Source organism: Suncus etruscus, chromosome 5 (assembly GCF_024139225.1).
Source record: "Suncus etruscus isolate mSunEtr1 chromosome 5, mSunEtr1.pri.cur, whole genome shotgun sequence".
In the NCBI taxonomy this organism is placed as follows: Eukaryota; Metazoa; Chordata; class Mammalia; order Eulipotyphla; family Soricidae; genus Suncus; species Suncus etruscus.
This window is the reverse complement of record NC_064852.1, coordinates 157022458-157030968: the sequence shown is the minus strand read 5'-3', so window position 1 is coordinate 157030968 and position 8511 is coordinate 157022458.

Sequence of the window (8511 nt, the reverse complement as noted above, 5' to 3'; positions counted from 1 at the left end):
AGCCTAAACCATCCCTCTGTCCCCGATGCCGCCATGGCAAGCACTGGGTGGCCTCTTGCCATTCTAAGACTGATATTGAAGGCAACCCCCTTCCTCCCCATCAGGGAAACGGCGGGAGGGCCCGGCCCCAGGGCCCACAAAAATCAGTATCAATGGGGCTTCAGAGACCGGCTCGCCCGGTGCAGCAGTTTGTGGCTCCCGCCCAAAGTCACCCCAACCTCCAGCAGGACTTGATAGAGCTTACACCACAACAGCCCCCCTTATCAGAGCCACCCCAGGCTCTGCAGGAGTGGACTGTGTGCATCCGCCCCAGCAGTATTGACACCCGAAGACAAGGTAGTCACCATAGGGACTGGAGTTTTTGGCCCCCCACCTCCAGGGATGTTCTTTTTTATTATCGGCCGTGCCTCCTCTACTATAAAAGGGTTGATAGTGCAGCCATCCTTGGTAGACAATGATTATACAGGAGAAATTATGTTGCTAGCCACTGCCCCTTACGGGCCTGTGCAAATTTTACCAGGACAACGCCTAGCCCAAGCACTGCCCCTACCTTTAGATACCACCCTCCCCGCTCTCCCCGAGACACATGGTGCCTCCACTCCTGGTTCCTCCGAGGTCTATTGGATTAAAGCTATCAGCAAAGTAAGACCCCCTCTAACCATTACTATAGAAGGAAGACCCTTTACTGGACTCCTAGATTCCGGGGCGAACACTACCTGTTTTAGCCCCCAGTTCTGGCCTTCTAACTGGCCCGCCCTCCCCACCCTTGACAGTGTCTCTGGGATTGCTGGTACTGTCAAGCAGGTTCTTTTAAGCTCTCGCCCCTTAAACTGGGTTGATGATGAGGGAGACAAGGGCACTATCACACCTTATATTATCCCTGAGCTCCCTATAAATTTGTGGGGGCGAGATCTCATGGAACAAATGGGTCTTTATCTGATTAAGTGCAAGGATCCCTGTGTACTGCAACAAATGCTAGCCCAGGGTATGAGTTGCACAAAGGGCTTGGAAGGAATTTGCAACGTATGCTTAATCCAATTGAAGCCACACCTAAGTTAGATCGGCATGGCCTAGGCTACAATACTCCTCAGCAGCCTTTTTGATGGCGGTTTCTGACTCCCGTACTACCCAAGCAGATAAAATTACTTGGAAATCCGACTCCCGTGTTTGGGTCAGCCAGTGGCCGCTGTCTTCTGAAAAATTTCTGCTGCCCAGTTGTTAGCGCAGGAGCAACTCCAGGCAGGACACATCGAACCCTCCACCTCCCCTTGGAACACCCCCATCTTTGTTATTAAAAAGAAATCAGGAAAATGGAGGCTGCTCCATGACCTCCGGGAGATAAATAAAACCATGGTCCCTATGGGGGCGCTCCAGCTAGGTCTGCCCTCCCCGGTGGCCATTCCAAAAAATAGCTTTCAAATTATCATTGATTTAAAAGACTGCTTCTTTTCCATTCCTCTCCACCCAGATGACTGTAAACGTTTTGCTTTTAATCTGCCAATTATTAACTGTGTGGGGCCCAACCCTCGCTATCAATGGAAGGTTTTGCCGCAAGGCATGGCAAATAGCCCTACGCTATGCCAGAAATTTGTAGCACAAACTATTGACCCCCTCAGAACTGCTTACCCTTCTGCATATATAATTCATTATACTGATGATATTTTAATCGCTGAACAGGATGTTCAAAAATTAAACAAAATAGCAGAACACCTCATAAGTAAGCTCACAGCTAGGGGATTTACTATTTCTAAGGACAAGGTACAGCTCTATCCCCCACAGCTGTTTCTAGGCTTTGAACTACTCCCCAATCAAGTTAAAACTCAAAAAGTTCAGAACCGGACCGGTCACATAAAAACGCTTAATGATCTTCAGAAACTTTTAGGGGACATCACTTGGCTACGCCCCTACATAAAACTAACCACTGGAGAACTTCAGCCCTTATATGACATAGCCAAAGGGAATACAGATCCTAGCAGCCCTCGAAACCTCACACCCGAGGCCTACAAGGCCCTGGACTTAGTCCATACAGCCATACAAAATCAGTTCATCACATATTTTGACCCAGATAACCCCTTATGGTTATTAATTTTTTCCACAAAATTCTCTCCTACAGGCCTCTTGTGGCAACAGGGCCCACTCTTCTGGGTACACCTACCCAGTAACCCAGACAAAACACTCGCTACTTACCCACACTTGGTAGTATCATTAGCACAGCAAGGGTAGAGCAGACCCTCAAGCTATTTGGTTGCCATCCGGCAAAAATTGTTATCCCCTATAGTAAAAAGGAAGTACAATGGCTCTTGCTTAATCAGGACGAATGGGCGGTCTTCCTTACAGGGTTTTCTGGGGAGTTGGATAATCATTTTCCCCCTGACAAGATGCTTCAATTTTTGCAAATTCACCCTGTTGTCTTTCCCAAGCTTACAAAATTACAGCCCATCCCTGGGGCTACTCTTGTGTTTACTGATGGTAGCTCTAATGGCACCGTGGCCTTGAGCGTTCAGGGCAAGGTCATGAAATTCACTACAGAGCACAAATCTGCTCAGCTTGTAGAACTGGCTGCAGTGCAAAGGGTATTTGAAACAGTTTTTGAACCCTTCAATCTCTATACTGATAGTTCCTACATTGCAACCTCTATTCCATTACTTGAGACTGTGCCTTTTATTAAACCCACTTCTAATGCCCAGCCTGCCTTTGCAAAAATTCAAAAACTTATACTTATGAGATCCCACCCATTTTTTGTAGCACACATTAGAGCCCACACTTCCCTCCCTGGGCCTTTGGCTGAGGGAAATGCCCTAGTAGATCAAGCCACTCAAATTATGCCTGCCCTGCTGCAAAACACTCCCGTCCAGAGAGCCATCCAGGCCCATCAGTTACATCATTTGAATGCCCAAACCTTAAGACTAAAATTTAAAATCACCAGAGACCAAGCAAGGGAAATAGTCAAATCCTGCAAATCTTGCGTCTCTCTTTTACCTGAAGCACACGTAGGGATCAATCCTAGAGGCCTAACTCCAGGAGAACTCTGGCAGATGGACGTTACTCACTATGCAGCCTTTGGAAATCTTAAATACATCCATGTCACTGTTGATACTTTTAGTGGTTTCATTTGTGCCTCCTTGCAAACTGGCGAGGCAGCTAAGGATGTCATTGCTCACATGTTGCACTGCCTAACCATTATTCCACAACCATCTGTGCTTAAAACGGACAATGCCCCATGTTATATTGCTAACAAAGTTAGAGATTTTTGTGCAAAATTGTGTATAACCCACAAAACAGGAATCCCCCTAAATCCCCAAGGCCAAGGCATTGTGGAAAGAGCAAACCAAACATTAAAGAACATGCTTTTTAAGCTTTCTAATGAAAGCGAGACACTCTATGCACGCCGAGGTAAACATCGGCTTCTTTTAAATCATGCACTCTTTGTCTTAAATTTCCTTACCCTGGATTTGCAACAGCGCTCCGCCGCTGACCGTTTGTGGCACCTAGCTACTAAGGATGATTTCAAACAGGTCCTGTGGAAAGATGTACACACAGGCCTCTGGCAAGGACCACACCCTGTTCTCATTTGGGGAAAAGGTCATGCCTGCATTCACAACCCCACCACCAACGAAACTAGGTGGCTACCAGAAAGACTGGTTAAATTATGCAATGAACCCAGGGACTCTCTCCCTGAGAATTCTTCTCCTTTTTCTCTTGCAGATGGCGAAAATAAAGATGACAGCTTGGCCGCTGAACCTGCAGAATCGGTTCAACAACCTGCCACTACTCTTCTTCCTAACTCTTAGCTCCCTCCCTCCCACCCCTGCTGCCTATGCTGCAGCTCCTGGCCCTTACCAGGTCTATAACTTTACCTGGGTTATTCTTACTGAGACTGGCAATGTAGCCAATGCCACCTCTATTATAGCTCCCACAGTCCCATGGCCGGATCTTTTTGTTGATATGTGTGCTCTTCCTATGCCTAGCGACTACTGGGTCACCCCTGATTTTATTTCTCCTCGCAATGATCTTCAGCCCAAGGCTATTCCCGGCTGCTACAGCGCTGTAAGCCGCTCATCCTTGCTTGACACACCCATTTATGTGTGTCCTGGAGGCTTCCATAGAGATCAACACGATCGCTCCTTAGGCCACAGGTGTGGAGACAGATCTAGCTTTTTTTGTGCTGCTTGGGGCTGTAAAACAACTGGGGACACTTATTGGACACCCTCTTTCTCCTGGGATTTTATCACTGTCCACCGCCTTCGACCCCCCCATTAAGCGGCCATTACGTTTCCTGCATCCCTGCTACAAAGGATGGTGCAACCCACTGCATATCCAATTTACCACAGCCGGCAAAAAATACTCTTGGGACAAAACTCTCACTTCGGGCCTACGCCTTTACTGTACAGGCTATGACAAGGACTTTACCTTTTCCATAAAACTTCTTAAAGAAATCCCCTTTTCTCGCCCCATAGCTATTGGCCCCAATCCTCTTTTGCACCCCTCCGGTGGTGGCCCCTTCTTACCCCAGGCACCACCCAAGGTGTTGCCCCCTCCTCCGCCCCGCTCCTTCACAGCCAAGCCAGATGCTGCTGCCGCTGCTGTTACTAAGTTGAGCCTACTATCCCTGCGGGACCTGTCTCCACGGCTGACCTCATCCTGCAAATGGTTAATGCATCTGCCCAAGCTCTCTCCATAACCCCGTACGAACGCTGCTGGATTTGCTACTCGCCGGTCCCACTGTTCTATGAAGGCATTGCAGCCTTCGGAACTCCCCTCTACACCAATGACTCTGGTATCCTTCACTGGGGTACACAGCCTCAAAGACACGGACTGACAGTGGGACAAGTCGTGGGGTATGGACTCTGTCTCCCTGACCCCCAAATGATTCCTCCCGTTCCCTTGCTAGAAACCTGCAATCAAACATTTCATGTTCATGAACAAGCTCTTTTTCTTATTGCCCCAAATTTCACCTTTTTTGTTTGATCCACCGGATTGACTCCTCATATTATTGTTTTTTTTTTTTTTTTTTTGGTTTTTGGGCCACACCCGTTTGACGCTCAGGGGTTACTCCTGGCTATGTGCTCAGAAATCGCCCCTGGCTTGGGGGGACCATATGGGACGCCGGGGGATCGAACCGCGGTCCTTCCTTGGCTAGCGCTTGCAAGGCAGACACCTTACCTCCAGCGCCACCTACCCGGCCCATATTATTGTTGATGTTTTTCTTGCTCACCGTGATTATTGTGTTTTGACAATTCTTATGCCCAAACTCACTGTTCGACCCGAATCGGACTTATTGCCTCACTCTGATACCTCCCAGGTCTCTCTCGTGCTAAACGTGAACCTGTGACACCCCTCATCTGTGCCCCTAGGACTTCCTCTCCTCAACTCATCATTCCTTCTTCATGAAGACTCTTAACTCCCATCTTTCCCCTGACACCCATGGACCAGACTGCATCCCACTTTCTTAAATACACATGTACCCATTGAGGACTCAGAAGGGAGTGTCTTCATGGCACTGCCACAAGTTCATCCCATCCTACCTCTTCTGCAGCCTCCATCTGTTTGTTTCTTTTTGGGGATCACATCCGGCAGTGCTCAGGGGTTATTCCTGGCTCCACGCTCAGAAACTGCTCCTGGCAGGCTCAGGGGACCATATGGGACGCCGGGATTCAAACCAATGGCCTTCTGCATGAAAGGCAAATGCCTTACCTCCATGCTATCTCTCTGGCCCCGCAACCTGCATTCTGCACCTTGACCTTAGTCAACTGTCATTGGTCCTCAAACTATGGCTTGCAGGCCACATATTGTATTTGTATTTGTTTTGTTTCTTCATTGCAAAATAAGATATATGCAGTGTGCATAAGAATTCGTTCATAAGTTTTGTTTTTACTATAGTCAGACCCTCCAATGATCTGAGGGACAGTGAACTGGCCCCCTGTTTAAAAAGTTTGAGGACCCCTGGGAGAGAGCAGACAGGCTAGCACTCAAAGAGAAAGTAGAGAACTTGAGTCTGGGCAGAGCAGAACAGGCTCACAGCTCTGGCTGGAGCAAGGTACTGCAATTTCAGGGACCAAGAGGCAGACTATCCCCCAGAAAAGACATGGTTCTGAATGGTTCAGTCAGTCCCAATCTTTTTTTTTAACATATTTTTTATTTTATTTTAATTATGACAACAAAGATGCAAAGAAAGAGGACAGGGTAAAGTTACAGTGGAAGCCCAATCTCCCATAAACAGAAATCTCAGTAGTCCCATCGATGATATCCCAGCCTTGAACTTTCAGCCAAAGAACATTAAGAAAAACAAAACTGAACCCATGTACAATACAATTACTTTGTCCCTCAAATCCCCAGTTGTAGTACATACTATTTCTTAGCAGCACACAATATAATCTAAAGACATTAGACTTATGTAACTCCTTAAACATTGAGGGCAAAGTACATTTCTCTAGTTCCATGCACATGCTTACTAGTTTAAGTTAACCTCAAAAGTTTTAGTGGGTTGTTTTTCTTAAGGATTGGAGTCAAGGGAACATAGTAAAAAACGGTATTAAAGTGGCATTTGTTTGCATAGGCCCACCAAAACATAAGGGACATGGAAAGACAAATTATGGTCTAAATACAAGGAGACCTTACCCCTGAAGTTTCCTGGCACAGGACTGACTCTAGGCTCCAGGCAAACTAGTTTGTCCAATTCAAGTCATCGATTGTAGTGGCAATACACCTCCATTCCTCACATAGTCTCTGTTGTTGGTATCATGCTTCTGTATTAAAGATCCTGGAGTCTGCATATCCCATATTGCAGTCAGGATGGTGCAGAGCATCCTCTCGTTTCACCTCACAATTAAGGGGCATTAGAGAGAACCATGTCCTGTAGAGCAGGTCATTGTTTTTGTCGAGTCTTCTCAGTGTAAACGGAAGTCTCTTTTTAGGAGGTCGATGTCAGACCCTTGGTAGTGTCTTTCCTGGTAGAGGACTGCTTCCAGCTGTTGCTATATAAGACCTTGGATGTTTCGTAGATAGCTTGCCTGGTTCTGGCATGAATGGAGGATGCCCATTCTTCTGAGGCCTGTGCCAGGTCATTATATCAATGTTCAGGGTGTAAGGTACATTATACTGAGATTTATTAGATAAGAACTTATCTCTATGTATAGTGTTTTCCCATTTTAATGTGTCTATGCAAACATGGATCAATGCCATGAAGCATTATTGGTGCATCTGGAGGCAATAGTAACAAGACCAGCAATTTCCATGACATAGTTCAATCATAGGCATCAAACTGAGGGACAGTTCCACCAACAATCCTTACTGAACAGCTTACAAAAAAAAGACAAGATGAAAAGTGGATAGAAACATCATGGTAGAAGAATATTTAGAGGGTTACAGCAGTTAAAGAAAATACCCATAAAATAGAAGGACCCAATTTGTGTCTTTCTAAATAGTTCTGGAATTTGTTAGATCTACTGTATGTCTTAGGTCAGAGATTAGAACTGGGTGTTACTGAAGTTAAGAAGGGTAAATCTGGGGTACTGATGGTTGGGAGGAGCATATGTTCGCTCGGGGACGCTAGCCCCCGAGCGGTTTGCAAAATGTAGATTGGTATGAAATTATCAGTGACAGCCTGAGTATAGCTGATCTGCCACCCACCAGATCAAACTCCACCCCCTCAGCCCCACCCTAGGCCAGTCTCCGGACAAACCCGGCCTGGGAGTGGGGAAAACCCAGGGTGCCCCATCAACTCCTTCCAGGAACCCACCTGGAGCTCCGGAGGAATGGTGGAGAGGGGGGTCGGGTGACCCAGGTCCGGGCTCCTCTACCCTAGGCCGGGCCAACAGGCCGCTGACACATGCGGAGGCCTGCCAGCTGCCCACCCGTGCCGGCTGAAAATCCTGCTCCAGGAAGGGAGAGAGACCCTCCCAAGCCCGAAGGACAGGGATTTAAGCCCCACCCTAGGCCAGTCTCTGGACAGACCCGGCCTGGGAGTGGGGAAAACCCAGGGTGCCCCATCAACTCCTTCCAGGAACCCACCTGGAGCTCCGGAGGAATGGTGGAGAGGGGGGTCGGGTGACCCAGGTCCGGGCTCCTCTACCCTAGGCCGGGCCAACAGGCCGCTGACACATGCGGAGGCCTGCCAGCTGCCCACCCGTGCCGGCTGAAAATCCTGCTCCAGGAAGGGAGAGAGACCCTCCCAAGCCCGAAGGACAGGGATTTAAGCCCCACCCTAGGCCAGTCTCTGGACAGACCCGGCCTGGGAGTGGGGAAAACCCAGGGTGCCCCGTCAAATCCTTCCAGGAACCCACCTGGAGCTCCGGAGGAATGAGTCAGTCCCAATCTTAGTTCCATATTTGATTTGTATTGCTTTTTCAACAGATTGAATGAAGATTATCATCCCCAAATAACATTCATATATCCCCAGAAACTTTGTTATTTCAGGATCTTCTGATGCCTCAGGAAAAGGGAGAAAAGACTATGTAGGGTCACTGAGTCACCCAGGTTCTACATGAGAAAAGGCCAAAGGAAAGACAATAT